The 13,839-nt window shown below is 37.1% G+C and overlaps 1 protein-coding gene across 1 annotated transcript in view; it reads left to right on the top strand.

The window, feature by feature from the left end:
- LOC109430725 (steroid hormone receptor ERR2) overlaps positions 1 to 13,839 on the top strand; it is a 195,570-nt gene that overhangs the window by 53,809 nt on the left and 127,922 nt on the right. The window lies entirely within an intron of this gene.

Below are 13,839 nucleotides of genomic sequence, written 5' to 3'. Positions count from 1 at the left end.
CAGTGATTTCTCAAGGATTTTTTTTCTAGATATTCCTCCAGGAATTCTCACAAGCATGTCTTCAGGCATTCCTTCAGGAACTTCTCTAGGAAATCCTCTAGGGATCGCTCTAGGAATTCCTCAAGGAATTCTTTTGGGAATACCTCCGGGCATTCCTTCAGGAGTTCCTCCAGGTATTTCCATAGGGATTCCTACAGGGATTCATCCAGGCATTTCTTCAGAATTTGATTCTTGGACTCCCCCAGGAATTCCTTTAAGAATTCCACCAGGAATTATCCCAGGAACTCCTGCAAAAATTTCTTCAGGAATTCTTGCAGAAATTAATCCAGCAATTCGTTCAGGAATGACAACGGAAATTTATCCAGGAATTTCTCTAGGAAATCGTCCTCCTGAAGCTAATAAACGCATTATTCTAAGAATCCAGGGATTCCCCCAAGGATTCCTCCAGAACTTTCTCCAAGAATTGGTTCAAGGGATTTCTCCAGTAATTACACCAGGGATTCCACTAAAGATTCTTTCGGGGATTTTTTCAGGAATTCCTCCAGTAATTTATCCAGATATTCATAAAAGAATTCTTCATGGAATTACTCCAGAAATTCCTCTGGGAATTTCTCTAGGAATTTACTACTCGCGCCGGTCTGCTTATACAGGGCTACAACGATCCCTGCGAATGGATCATTAGGCAGAATGGTCATTGAACCAAAAAGCCATTAGGCAAAATGATCATCATTCCCGCATTGTGACACAGGTGTTCTTCCTGATACTTATGCTGCTCATTCCATCTGAGATTTTTCCATCTTTTAAAAATAGGTAATTCTTTCGTATTACTCTTGTATGAAAGAATGGGCATTCATGAAAAAAAAAGATCGACAAAAGATTAAATTAATTCAGACAATTAAACACAAACCGTGTGTTTTCAGGTAATACGCATGTTCTGATAGAAGTTTGAAAATGTGGAGGTTGGTGAAGACCAGAAATGTTTCTATGGTAGTGGGTAAAGGTAAAGGCTCTCTTACAGATAAAACATGACTCATAACCCAAAAAATAATGAAGCAAATAAAACAAAATTTGGCATGGGGATGATTTTGAAGATAAGGAACGTTTCAAAAGTTGAGGGTCTGCGACCTCTCTTTTATCTGGGAGCAGCACCTCACCACCCTAATGAAACAAAAGAGTTTGCATTATATGTGCAAAACGAACTAAATTTGGCATGTGAACATTTTTGAGGACATGAAATGGCTGTGATATTGTGAGTCCTTCTAGAGGGTGGAGGAGGTTCTCATACAAATGAAATATAAATGTTTGCATAACTAGGAAAAAGTGTACGGCCGACGGTTATTAGGCCGAAGTTCATAGAGTCGAATGAAGAATAGCTCGAATGGACATCAGGCCGAATGTTCATTGAATCCACAGGCATAATGATCACCATGCCATCTTTGTCACACAGGTTGGATTTCCTGCTGCTTATAATGCTCACTCCATCACAGGTGTTTCCTTTTTTAAGTAATAGGCTGTTCTTTCAAGTCCCGCTTTCTTTACGGACCAACTGCTACAATTTATTGCATATCTAAATGTGTCCTTCTTTTTATCGTAGGTTTTTCTTTCGAGTGGCACTGTTGAGTAAGTTTATGGCAGTTGAACTGTCACAGTCATATACGGTTTGTTCCTTTAAGTCACATTAATAATGAATTGATTAGCAATCAAACCACCAAACCGGCATTCTTATTCTGAGATTTTTCCTTCTTTTAAAATGGACTGTTCTTTTGCACTGTTGTGAAAGAGTGGGCCTTCACATTAAAAATCAGCCAAAACGGATGGGGAAATATGTAGCAAATGAAAGATAAAGTGCCTCTGGGGCCGGCATTCCAATGTATGTACAAATTAATTTACCTTCCCTTTGATACCATACAACTTATTCATGAATGAAATGATCAACACGATTTTTGAAAACTTCAATTTGTCCTCATGGTGGCTATGTTCATATGTAGAACAAGTTCAGAAAATTAACAAAAAACTGGGACGTAGTGCAGAGCAAAAATTAAAATGGGCAATACAAGGTTTGCCGGGTCAGCTAGTTTGACTTATAAATGTTACTTGGGTGAGACTCCCTGAAACGCCCCTGAAACACCCTGAGTTAAACCTAGGATCCCATGAAATGCCCCTGAGACTTCATGGTACTTCCTGAAACCCCCTTGGACCCCCTTGAAACGGTGTCTGGCCATTTGGCCGAATGCTTTTTGGCCGACTGTCGTTTGGCCGAATGCCGTTTGGCCGAATGCCATCTGGTCGAAAAGGTCGTTTGGCCAAATGCCATTTGACCAAATTATGATCAAATCAATTAACGGTTAACATTCTAGCTGCCAATATGGTCATCAGAAATATATTTTTTCTTTTGGCTATTCTTTCTAATTTTACCATTGATGAATCAGTTGGCTTTGAAACTGTGACTTTTTGTCAGAAATTTTTCCTTCTTGAATCATAGGCTGTTCTTTCGAATTATACTGTTAAAAAAAGACACGGACAACATCTTCAGCTTTCGGCTGTACATACTGTTTTAAACTTAACATTAGACAACGGACAACGGAGCATGAACCAGTGGAAACGGGGAAGAAACTATTCTCACGAAAAGTTTCAACGCCCGAAGCGGGAATCGAACCCTCACCCCATAGCATGGTGCGATTATAAGCTTGGTGACCCTAACCGCACGGCTACGAGGCTCCAACATGTTGTAAAGTGCAGTGGCATGCTCACAGAGTTCATCATTAATTTTCAGTCAAACGGCATTCAGCCAAACGGCGTTAGGCCAAATGACCACTTCGGCCAAATGGCATTCGATCAAACGGAATTCGGCTAAATGGCATTCGGCCAAATGACCCAGAACGTCTCCTGAAATGCTCTTAAACCCCCTTAAGCGCCCTTAAGACCCCGGGAGCCTCCTTGAAAAGCCCCTAAGATCTCCTGGTATCCTTCTTGACATGTCACTGAGATCTCTTGGTACCCCATGAAATCCTTTGGGATCACCTGAAACACCTTTGCATTCTTTCACAGAGGCGAATGAACCAGAAGGTTTAAAACCTCTATAATAAAAAAAAACCTCTGCATTCTCCCTTTGTTCTCCCCTATAAAGGCCTCCTTGCCTTCGATACTACAGTTACCGTCATTACCTCTTAATGCAACTGAAGCGCAAACAAAACCAGTCGAATTGCCCATATAAGGCTCCTGAAAACACTTGAAACAACCCCCTGAAACGCCCCTGAAGCCCCCTGAATTACTTGGAAAGAGGAGTCAATATGAGTGGAATGAAGCGAATGTACGGACCTGATTTCGTTGAAGGTTGCCCCGTTCTACGGTACTCTGGAGCACCTGGATACACACCGGGTGGTTTGTGAACGCAAAAACCCGTCACGATTGGCGGAAACAAATTAATTAAATCTAAAAAATGCAATTACGATCGATAGAGCATAAAATCATTCGCCGTAATTCTTCGTTTGCTGGCCAAAAATCCCAATCACCTCTAAATTATACCCTCCAATCATCACCTCATCACCGCCGCTGCACTACCACCTCCTGGTAAAGCGACGAGTTTCGTCGGGATCAGAAGTGCATTGTTCTGGTTACGGGAACACGAGTGCTCGGGGGGGATCCAACTGCAGCAAACCACACCATCAGTGTAGGTATGAATTTTACGCGCACTGCACTGGTTTGCGTGACTTGAAAACTACGAAAACAGTCATCCACACTGACTGGGTGCTGAAATGCAATCGTGCACACCACACGGGGAGTGATGCAGCAAAAAACTGCGGATGCACACATCACGCTAAAAAATTGGCAAATGTTCTTCACGTATCCAGCGTTAGTTTGTTATTCAAATGATTTTGTTAATTCATCAATTGAAATTTCCACCAATTCAATCTTATTCCTTCTACAGATGTTTTTCGATGTTATCTACTTACTGCTTTTAGTCCTGGGCGGGCACCCACGGTGGTGCAGAGGGCCGAATTGAAAGTTTTCCATCCTGGGCGATTGCCAGCCATCGCCTTGACCTGTGGCCAGGTCAAATTTCTGTCGACTTGCTGCAGTGCACCTATGTCGATCTTGGTGCCGCCATCGGCCGCCATTTAGCTACCAAGATATTGGAAGCTTTCAACATTCTCCACTGATTGCCCAGCTATCGTAAAGCTGGAAGGGTTGACCGTGTTTACATCCAACGATTTGATCTTGTTGACGTTGATGGTAAGACCTGCCGCTGAGGAGCGTTTGGCACTATCATCGAGCTTGCTCTGCATATCAGAGCACCGTTGGGCTAGTAGAGCAACGTCATCACCCAGGTAACAACTTGATGCTGTACAAATGTTTCTCCAACTATTTGAAATCAGCCTTCATTTGAATAAAAGCTGAGCACAAGAGGCACAATCCTTTATTCAGCTCCTAAACATTTAATTTTGGTGGCTTTATTCAACCTTTAGCTGATTTGAGGTTTATTGGAAGGCTGATTTAAGGCTTAATATGCGCTTGATCAGTAATCAATTAAATTAAATAAATGTGTAAAAATAAAATGAAAACATTTTCGTGAGCCTATTTTTACCATTACCTGCGTCTGTTGCCAGAAGAGATGATTAGGAATGTATAAATTAATCTGTGGGAAAACTGGGAATTGTACTCGGACCTCCTGGTTTAGAGTCACTCACCTTAGCACCTACACCTCAAACAACATAACATACATATCCTCGAAATCAAGAGCATTGCTTGTTGTGTCTGAATAGTTAAGAACATAAGTTGAACTAATTCTGTATTGAGGCTGAAGAAGTGATGTGGACTTCACGAAAACCATGCTTGGGTCAGCTGTCAAAAATTATTTGATTAAAGATTGAACAACAGATGATCAATTCTGCATGTTGGTGTATGTTTTAAAGCTGGTTACCCAGATGAATAATATTCTATTCAACTTGATATTCAGCCATCTATGTGTTGCTGATTAAAGCGGTTGAACAAGCCATACTTCAGACCAATATTCAGCTGTCATTGTGTTCAGACATTGACACCATTGTACAGCTATTGTACAGCTAATACTCCCATTGTTCAGCATTCATTGTTATTCGGTCAGCCAATTCTAAGTCATTTAGGTCAGGTGTTCTCAACCTTTTTGAGGTGGCGCCCCCCTTTAAGAATTTTAAAAACTTCAGCGGCCCAATGATATTTTTTGGAAAATAATATGAATTAAATAAACGAAACCGAGTTATTTGCGTACAGTGGCGTAGACAGAAATTTACTGTGGGAGAAGTTTTCAACGATCAATGATGCTTTTTGTATATTCAATTAGAGTAAGCTAAGAAATAGCGGCGCAGCAGAACATTTTTTCTCCTCAAAGTGTTTTATTCTGACAATTTGTTTCTCAAATTGTGCCTAATCAAGCATCCCCGTTGGAGGTTGGGTAGTTGGAAGCGGTTTAACGAATATCTCGCCAAATTTCTGAGATTTTTAAGCTACTCCTTGAGATAAGTAAAATTCGTAATTCGCCTGGAAAATTATTCTGAAATATCCACAAGGACAATTTGACGAACTACAACAGATTCGATGATTTTTTTCTCTTTGAGAATGGTGAAACTTACCCATCAGTGGCGTAGCTAGGAATTTGGGGGCCCGGTGCGGTACCAAATTTGTGAGCCCCATGATAATTACAGATATACATATTTTACAATGTTGAATCTATCCTTCTAACTCTCAAATAATCACGCCGTTGTATTTTGTACAAAGCGGTAAAAAAATCTCGACTTCTCAGCATTAGCGTGATGTTGGCAGTGGTGGCCAACTGACTGACTGAAGGTTAAAAAATATTTTTTGTATTCCTATAAGAATTACTTCGAACATTTCTGCAAGGATACATCCCGGAGTTCCATCAATGAAAGTATTTTTTTTTGTAAGAATTATAACAATTTTTTAACAATTTTTTATGAATTGCATCAAGTTATTCTTTATGAATTCTTTCAAAGATTGCTTTATCATTTTCTTTGAAAAAATATTTCTTGAATAATAATTTTTATTCAAGAATGTTTCAAGTAAAGCCTGTATCCGCAATAATCAGGACACATAAATACGGCTGTAGCTCTGTAATGAATCGGTAAAATTGGCCAAATAATTGACTGAGAACTCTTTGGTGTAAGTTTATTATTTGTGCCAAATTTCATAAAAATCGATGCATTACTTTCAACTGTGGAAGAAAAACAAACAGACGTTGTTTTAAGTATTTTGTACAATCATGGCCAATTTTCATTCGCACAGTAGATGCTTCTTTTACGCTGCAATTCAAAGTTATGTGATGATAATTATGAAATTTTGATAGCAGTTATGATACTTATAGAGACACTTTCTTGCAAAATTACAGCAACTTTTATCAATTGGTTTGAAAGCTACTGGTGTTGATAGGAGTGAATGTTTGTGAAAAATGTTCGTGTTATTCATGTGCGATGTTTGCCTATTCATAAATTTTTAATTTCTCTACCAATTTTCATGAAATTTTCACAGAAGGTAGTTGATTATGTGTACATTATATCCGCAAAATTTGATGATTATTGGTATAGTACTTTCAATAGTACAGTCAAAACAATAAAGGGTGCTGACTAATTTCTGTCAGAGGGGCTTAAAATCACGTTCAGCCCATATATATGTTTCGGCTTTAAAATTGTTGATAGTGCATCGATTTTTTTGAAATTTTGCCTATGCAACAAATGTAGATTGAGAGGTTTGTGTTCAAAATGTAAGCCATTTTCTTTGCCAAATCCTAAGTTGCAGCGCTGACAAGCAAAACTAGGGGCTGTACAAAATTTAATGGCGCACATTTTACTCTTTCATTGCTACAACTAAAAGTACTGCACCGATTCACATGAAATTTTGTAGGTGAAATGAACATATCTTAAGATGTTATTAGGCCAAATTTGAGTAATTTAAATGTATCTATTGTAGATTTACAGCTGTATTTCCGTGTCCCGATTATTGCGGATACAAGCTTTAACTCATGAATGGGTGTCATTCAATATTTCTCTAAACACTCTTTCATGTATTCCTACAGTGTTGTCTCCGAGGATGTTTTCAAAAGTACTTCAGAGTACTTAAAAACATTCTTGCAAAGACTTCAAAGTCTTTTTAGAATTTTTACAAACATTCCTCCATAGTTTCTATTAAGAGTTCCTCCAAATATCCCCTAAATGATTTTTCCACGGATATAAATCATTTCTCCATTGATTTATCCAAGACGTTATCTTGGCATTTCCTCAAGTATTCATTACTTATCTTTGCGTTCCTATGAAGATTTCTTAAGAATTTTTCCAAAGATTCTTTTAGAAATTTCTCCAAGGATTCCTTCAAAAATTACTGTAACGTTTTTTTTCGAAAAAAAAATCTGCAAGGGCTCTACAAGGAGTTTCTCTAATGTTTTATGAAGATAGTCATCCTAGAAATCCTCCAAGAAAATTCAAAAGAACCCATTGGATAACAATTTTTTTAAAATCTACCAAGGATCCCTACAGAAGTTCCTCTAAGAAAATTCTGAGAGGAACATCTGTTGGAATTCTTTCCAAAAATCCTTCTGGATTTCTTTTAAAGAATTCTTTAGAACTCATCTACTCTACGAGTTTCCCCAAGGATTCCTTCAGGATTTTTTGCTAGCATTCCTCTAAGAACTCTTCTTAAAACTTCTATTGTGACTTTTGATCAGACTCCTTAGAAATTCTTTCGAAAAACTCTCATTCTCATTACGAAAAAAAAACATTCAAAGTTACTTCAAGCATCTCAGTCAAGCATTTCTCCAGGATTTATTATTGATTCCTCCAGAAGTTCCTCTGAAATTTCGTCCAAAAAAATCTTCGGGGATTCCTGATAGGGTCAACGTGTCTTAGTAATCCTACAATCCCAAATTCATCCAATTCGAAAACAAAGCAATGATCGCGCCGATTGATTACGTATTTTTTGTTATCATTCGTGCTCACTTCTAACAAAAATATAAAAAAGCGCTTGATTCCTTTGTTTTCAGTAGGATGAAAATAGGAGCGTATATGCTTACATAATAAATGATTTGATAAGATATAATCAAATTATTTCTTTAGAAGTTTCTACAAGAATTCCTCCTAAGACTGTTCTGCCACTTTCTTCGAGAATTCTTTAAGAATGCCTAGAAGCATATTTTAAGTGATTAATGCAAGTTTAAGATTTCATATAGGGTACTCATCGAAAATTCTTCAGGAATCGCTTCAAAAATCCCTACGGGATTTTTTCCAAGAATTTCTTAAATTTTTCTTCAAACAAATCTTCCGGAATTTCTTCAAATATCTTATTAGGAACCTCTGCGATGGTTTTATCAATTGGATAAAGCATTCTTTGCTTAATTTATTCAATAAATTCTCCAAGAGCTCTATAAAAGATTACTTTTGGGCTTTTTCCAGCGATTGCTTCAGGAATTCTACCAAGGATTTATTGAAAATTCTAAAAGAATTCGTTCAAAGATGCTTTAGAAATTCCTCCCAAACTTTCTTCAGGAGTTTTTCCAAAGATTTATTAGTTCATGCAATAAATTCTCTTGCGATTTCTTTAAAGATTCAATTGATGAAAAAATGAAAGAATTCTTTCAAGAATTCTCACAGAAATTCCCCAAAGAACAGTGGCAAATAAAAAAATCTACTGGTATTCCTTCCAACAATTTTTTTGTTTTTTTTAGGAAATTGTTTGTGAACTTCCTTAGATTTTCGGAAATTTCTTAGATAATTTGTTGAGATTTTCTTCGGCCTACAATGGAACGGCTTGCTTGTTTTTTTTTTTAATTCGCAAGAGTGTATCTTATTAAATCTCAAAAGTAACAATAGACAGAAATCCGTAAGGAATTATCAAATGAAATTTCCACAGGGTTTACCAAAGATATTTTTTAAAAATAATGGAGGAATTTTCCAAAATTACCGCCTCAATTTACGAATTAACTAAGGAAATTTCAAAGTACATGCCTAATGAATTTCGAAAGGAACTATTGAAAGAATTACAAAAGCCATCTATATGCGCAAAGGGACTGCCAGTGAAACTCTCAAAGAAATTGCTGGAGGGAATATCATAGGGTTTGCCTGATAAATTTCTAGAGCTATTGCACAAAGAATATCGTAAAGTTATGTCGTAGATATCTTGAAAAATTAAAAACCTAAATCAATTTCGAATATTATTGCCCAGAAATCTGGAGCAACATTTGAAAAGGGCATACAAGCATTGGTAAACAATGACTTCACACGTCGCTCCTGAGCCCTCATATTCTTATTCACAAAAACTAAGACCGTTATCAGATAGAGAAAACATCGATCTTTCGGATAACGGTGTTCATTTGCGTGGGCGGGCTGCTGTTATGCCCTACGGAGCATTTTCGAAAAAAGACACAAGACCTCTTGGGCCCTTTTCAAATGTTGCTCCAGAAATTTTCGAATGAGTTATTGAACCAAATTTCAAACGAACTGCCGATATAGTTTTATAAAAATCCAAAAAAACCTCCCAAAATACTCTTATAGCAATTTTAGGATCAAATCCAATAAAATGGCTAGAAGGATTTCCAAAAGCATTGTCAAAAAAAAAAAAAACTTCGCCAAAGGTAATATGAAAGGTTTCCACGGGGTAGCTCACAGGAAATTCGCCAAATGCATTGCCAAAGTAAGTTATTACTAAAGTAATTTTATCAGAAGATTTTACAAACGAATTGTCAAAAAAAAAAACAACGAGAAGTTGTAAATGCAATTTTCAAAGAAATATCTGTAAAAAAAATATTCTGGAGAAGTTCGCAAAGCCTGGTCAAAGAAGTTTCCAAAGGAATTGCCTAACAATTTTTCAAAAGAATTGCCGTAGGAATTTTCAATAAAACTTGTAACAGAGTTCCTAAATCTCGATAGTTTTTACCAAAGGAATTGCGTACACAATAGCTGAGACAATTGCCAAAGAATTTCTTTAAAAAAATGAAGAATGTCGAAGGAGTTTCCAAATAAATTTCCAAAGATATTACCTAACGAATTGGCCTTTTCATTTGACGTCTTAAATCAGCTGATTTCTCGGGCCTTTGACAGTTCTCCAATGAAAATGACAGTTTAGCGTTTGCGGTTTTGTTCAGCAGTTGTAAACTATGGCATACACATACCTGTCAGCTGAAAAGGCCTATTGCTGCACGGATTTCCAAAGCAATCCCAAAGGAAAATTCTAATAAAAAATGTAAAGGTTCTTTCAGGAATTATCAACAAAATTCGTCCAAGAAATTTTATTGGAATTTTTTTAATAAATTCTTAAGGCATTTTTCCGAGGTTTCCATCTTTTGATACCATTAAAGATATACTTAGCGATAACACCAATTTCGTTCGAATTTCTTCTCGAAGCTTCTAAGATTTTTTTTCTAAGGATTTCATCAAGCATTTATTCCAAATGAGGAACTCCAAGAACTCTTTCTTAGATATCTTTTACGATTCATCTAGGAATAACTTCAAGGACTTCTTTTCAAATTCCTCCAAGATTTGTTTCGAAAGTTGCTACAGCGTTTCTGAAGGAATTTCGGTATTCCCAAGAATACCCAAGAATTCCATAAAGAGTTTCTTAAATATTTCAAAAAACGATTCCTTTGGGGCTACCCCACATGATCTCTTTAGGAAATTTCCCAGAGGAATTCTTTAGAAATTCTTTTAAGATTTCTTTTTAGAAATTTCTGCAAGAATTCTTTTTGCAATGCCACAAATGATTTTTCTTGAAGTCCTTTCAAGGATTTCTTACGAAGCATTGTTCAAGCATTTCAAAGATTTCTTCAGAAGTTCTTCCAATAATTTCTGTATGAAATCGTCCAAAGATTCCTTAGGCATTTTTTTCAATTGCCCTTTCACGATTCAATCATGAATCCTTTAAGGAATTCTAGAGAAGACTTCTTTTTCTCCAAGGATTTTTCCAAGCTACGTTACAAAGATTGCCTCAGGGATACCTCAACGTTTTCCTTCAGATAACCCTGCAAGGGTGAAAACATTCATCTCCAAAGGATTCCTGCACAAATTCCCTCAGGGAGTCTTAAAGAGATTCCACCAAGGCTTCCATCAGCAATTTCTCCACGGAAATCTATAGAAACTGTTTTGCAAATCAACATCAACGAATTTGAGAGGAATCCTTTGGGGTTTATGCCATTGATTTCTTTGAAAAATAATGTGGGCATTCTTCCAAATATTCCTTTGTCTTCAAAATTTCTTCAGGAATCCTCTACGTGGTTCCTCATAGTACTTCTAGTAGTTCTACTACTACTTCACAGTACTGTAATAATCCGTCAAGAATGTTATCAAAGATATCTCCAAAATCAACCCAATGATTCAACAATGATTCTTTCCGAATACATCTTAGAATATATCTAGAACATTCTTCGAGGATTCCTTTAAAATTTCCTATAAAACTCCCTGCAAGCATTTTTATAAGGATTCTTTAGGGAATTCTTCCAAAATTCCTTCAGAAAATCTCACAAGAATCCATTCAAGAACCATACCTGATCAAGCATGATCTCAGAAATTCATCAAAGGTATATTATGAGGAACTTCTGCAAGATTCCTTCTTGGAGAAGTCTCTAAAAGAATCTTGGAGAAATTCCATATGGTTCATCCGCAGAATTCGTTGAAGGACTTCATGACATAATCCTCGAAGGACTTTATGAAGGGATCCAAAGAGGTATTCCTGAAGGAATTCTTGGAGGTGTTCCTGAAGCAATCAATTCAAGTATTCCAAAATCAATGCTTAGAAGAATTCCTGAAGCAATCCATGGAAAAGTTCTGAAATAAATCTTAGAGGAATTTTGGTAGAAGTCTTTGAAGTAACTGCTAGATAAATCATAATACATATTCCCGAAGGCAATCTCGCAGAAACCCTTCAAGGAATACTTGTGAAGAAATACTTCATGAAATCATTGGATACATTGATTTCACTTATTTTTCATACAAAAGCAAAAAAATCGACAAACTATTGTTATTACGGTTTTGACCTGACATATGTGTTCAGATCTTAATTTTCATAACTGCGGCTGCTACCTTAAGCTAAGTCAACAACTATGTTTGGTCCTGTAATTAGGATACCGGGGACGTTTTCACAATGCTCATGAATTTTACTTCAATATCGATACTGAATTTCGTAAAATTCAATTTAAATTCTAACACATTTTCTTTTTAATTTTGGGGCCATCTGTGTGCCCCATTCCAAAAAACTCTTGATAATCACGAAGGGGCCCCCACATACCTATTAAAAGTTCTGCAAAGTGTTGAACTTATAGGAATCTTTCGCTATTTAAAGAACTTTATACAAACTAGTGTTTAAAAACCTTCCTTGATTTGGAGGCCCCCTGAAATTGGGGGCCCGGTGCGGACCGCACCCATCGCACCCCCCTTGCTACGCCACTGCCCAAAATGGAGTATTATAGCCACTACTACCATAAATTTGTTATATAAAAAAGGCCGCTTATGAGTATAAAACAACATTTCCCTATCAAATCAGGAAAACTTCTTTTACAATTTCTATAAATATTCACTAATTTCCTAAATATTCACTAAAAATACTTTGAAATGAAAAACTTATCAATATTTTAGCTTTTCAAGTTCCAAAATGTTTTTAGTCTCCAGAAAAATTTATTGAAATTGTTTGCATACATGTACCAATTTTGAACTTCTGCATAATTATATGTATATTTCTGAGATGTTTTAAACAAGCTTTTTTTTATTCCGAAGGAAAATTTTCAAAAAATATTATGGAATGTAATGTCTATGAATTAATAAACATCTGGACATATTTCTTGAAACTACTGCAAAAATCGCCGCTTTTGCAATATTTTCGCCCTCCCTTTGACCCGATTTCCGTCCACTTTGGGAATCACTGGGTTGTACCCATCTGTCATTTTCACGTGTTACTGATTACCGATATAAACAAAAAAAACGAAAAACAAAGTTACAAAATTAAAACTTGGTATAATTTGCACAAAACAGCATAAAAATTTTGCATTTTTATTTTGGTAACACCGCGGCCCCCCTGCACTGGCATCACGGCCCCCCAGGGGCCGCGGACCACCGGTTGGGAACCCGTGATTTAGGTGCTCCATGGTAATGGGCTGCCACAGCAATACACGATTTGGTTCACGGTCAATCGCACCTATCAGAATCTCGTCGATTAGGATGAGGAACAGTACCGGTGATAGTATACACATCCTTGCCTCACTCCAGCATCGACCCGGATGGGATCGGACAAAACACCGTTGTGCAGTACTCTGCACGAAAATGCCCTGTACTGTGCTTCAATGAGACCGATGATTTTCTCAGGGAGATGCTTGCTCCTGAGGGCTTCCCACATGTTTCCGTGATTGAGACGGTCGAAAGCTTTTTCGTAATCAATGAACACTAGGTAGAGAGACTCTTGAAATTCATTGATTTGCTCCAGAATGATACGGAGCGTGAAAATATGGTCCACACAGGATCGTCCGCCACGGAATCCTGCTTACTGCCGTCGGAGAGTTGCGTCAATCTTCTCCTGTATCCGGTTAAGGATCATTTGATGTGAGGACCTTGAGAATGATACACAGTAACATGATGCCCCGCCAATTATCGCATACAGTCAGGTCACCCCTTTTGGGTACCTTTACTAAGACGCCTATGTATTATCCCAGAAATAAATCCGGAATTTCCTCTAAGGGCAACTCCAATAATTTCTCTATGGACTCTTTAAGATTTTTTGTATTATTTAATTATATTTCCTATGAAGTTCTACGAAAATCTATGCGTTTCTCAAGGTATTCCGGAAAGTTTATCTATTTGAGGGATTTTTTTCAGAAAT

The sequence above is a fragment of the Aedes albopictus genome, chromosome 1 (genome assembly GCF_035046485.1).
Source record: "Aedes albopictus strain Foshan chromosome 1, AalbF5, whole genome shotgun sequence".
In the NCBI taxonomy this organism is placed as follows: Eukaryota; Metazoa; Arthropoda; class Insecta; order Diptera; family Culicidae; genus Aedes; species Aedes albopictus.
Note: the sequence above shows the minus strand (reverse complement) of the source record. Positions and strands in the feature narration are given on the sequence as shown.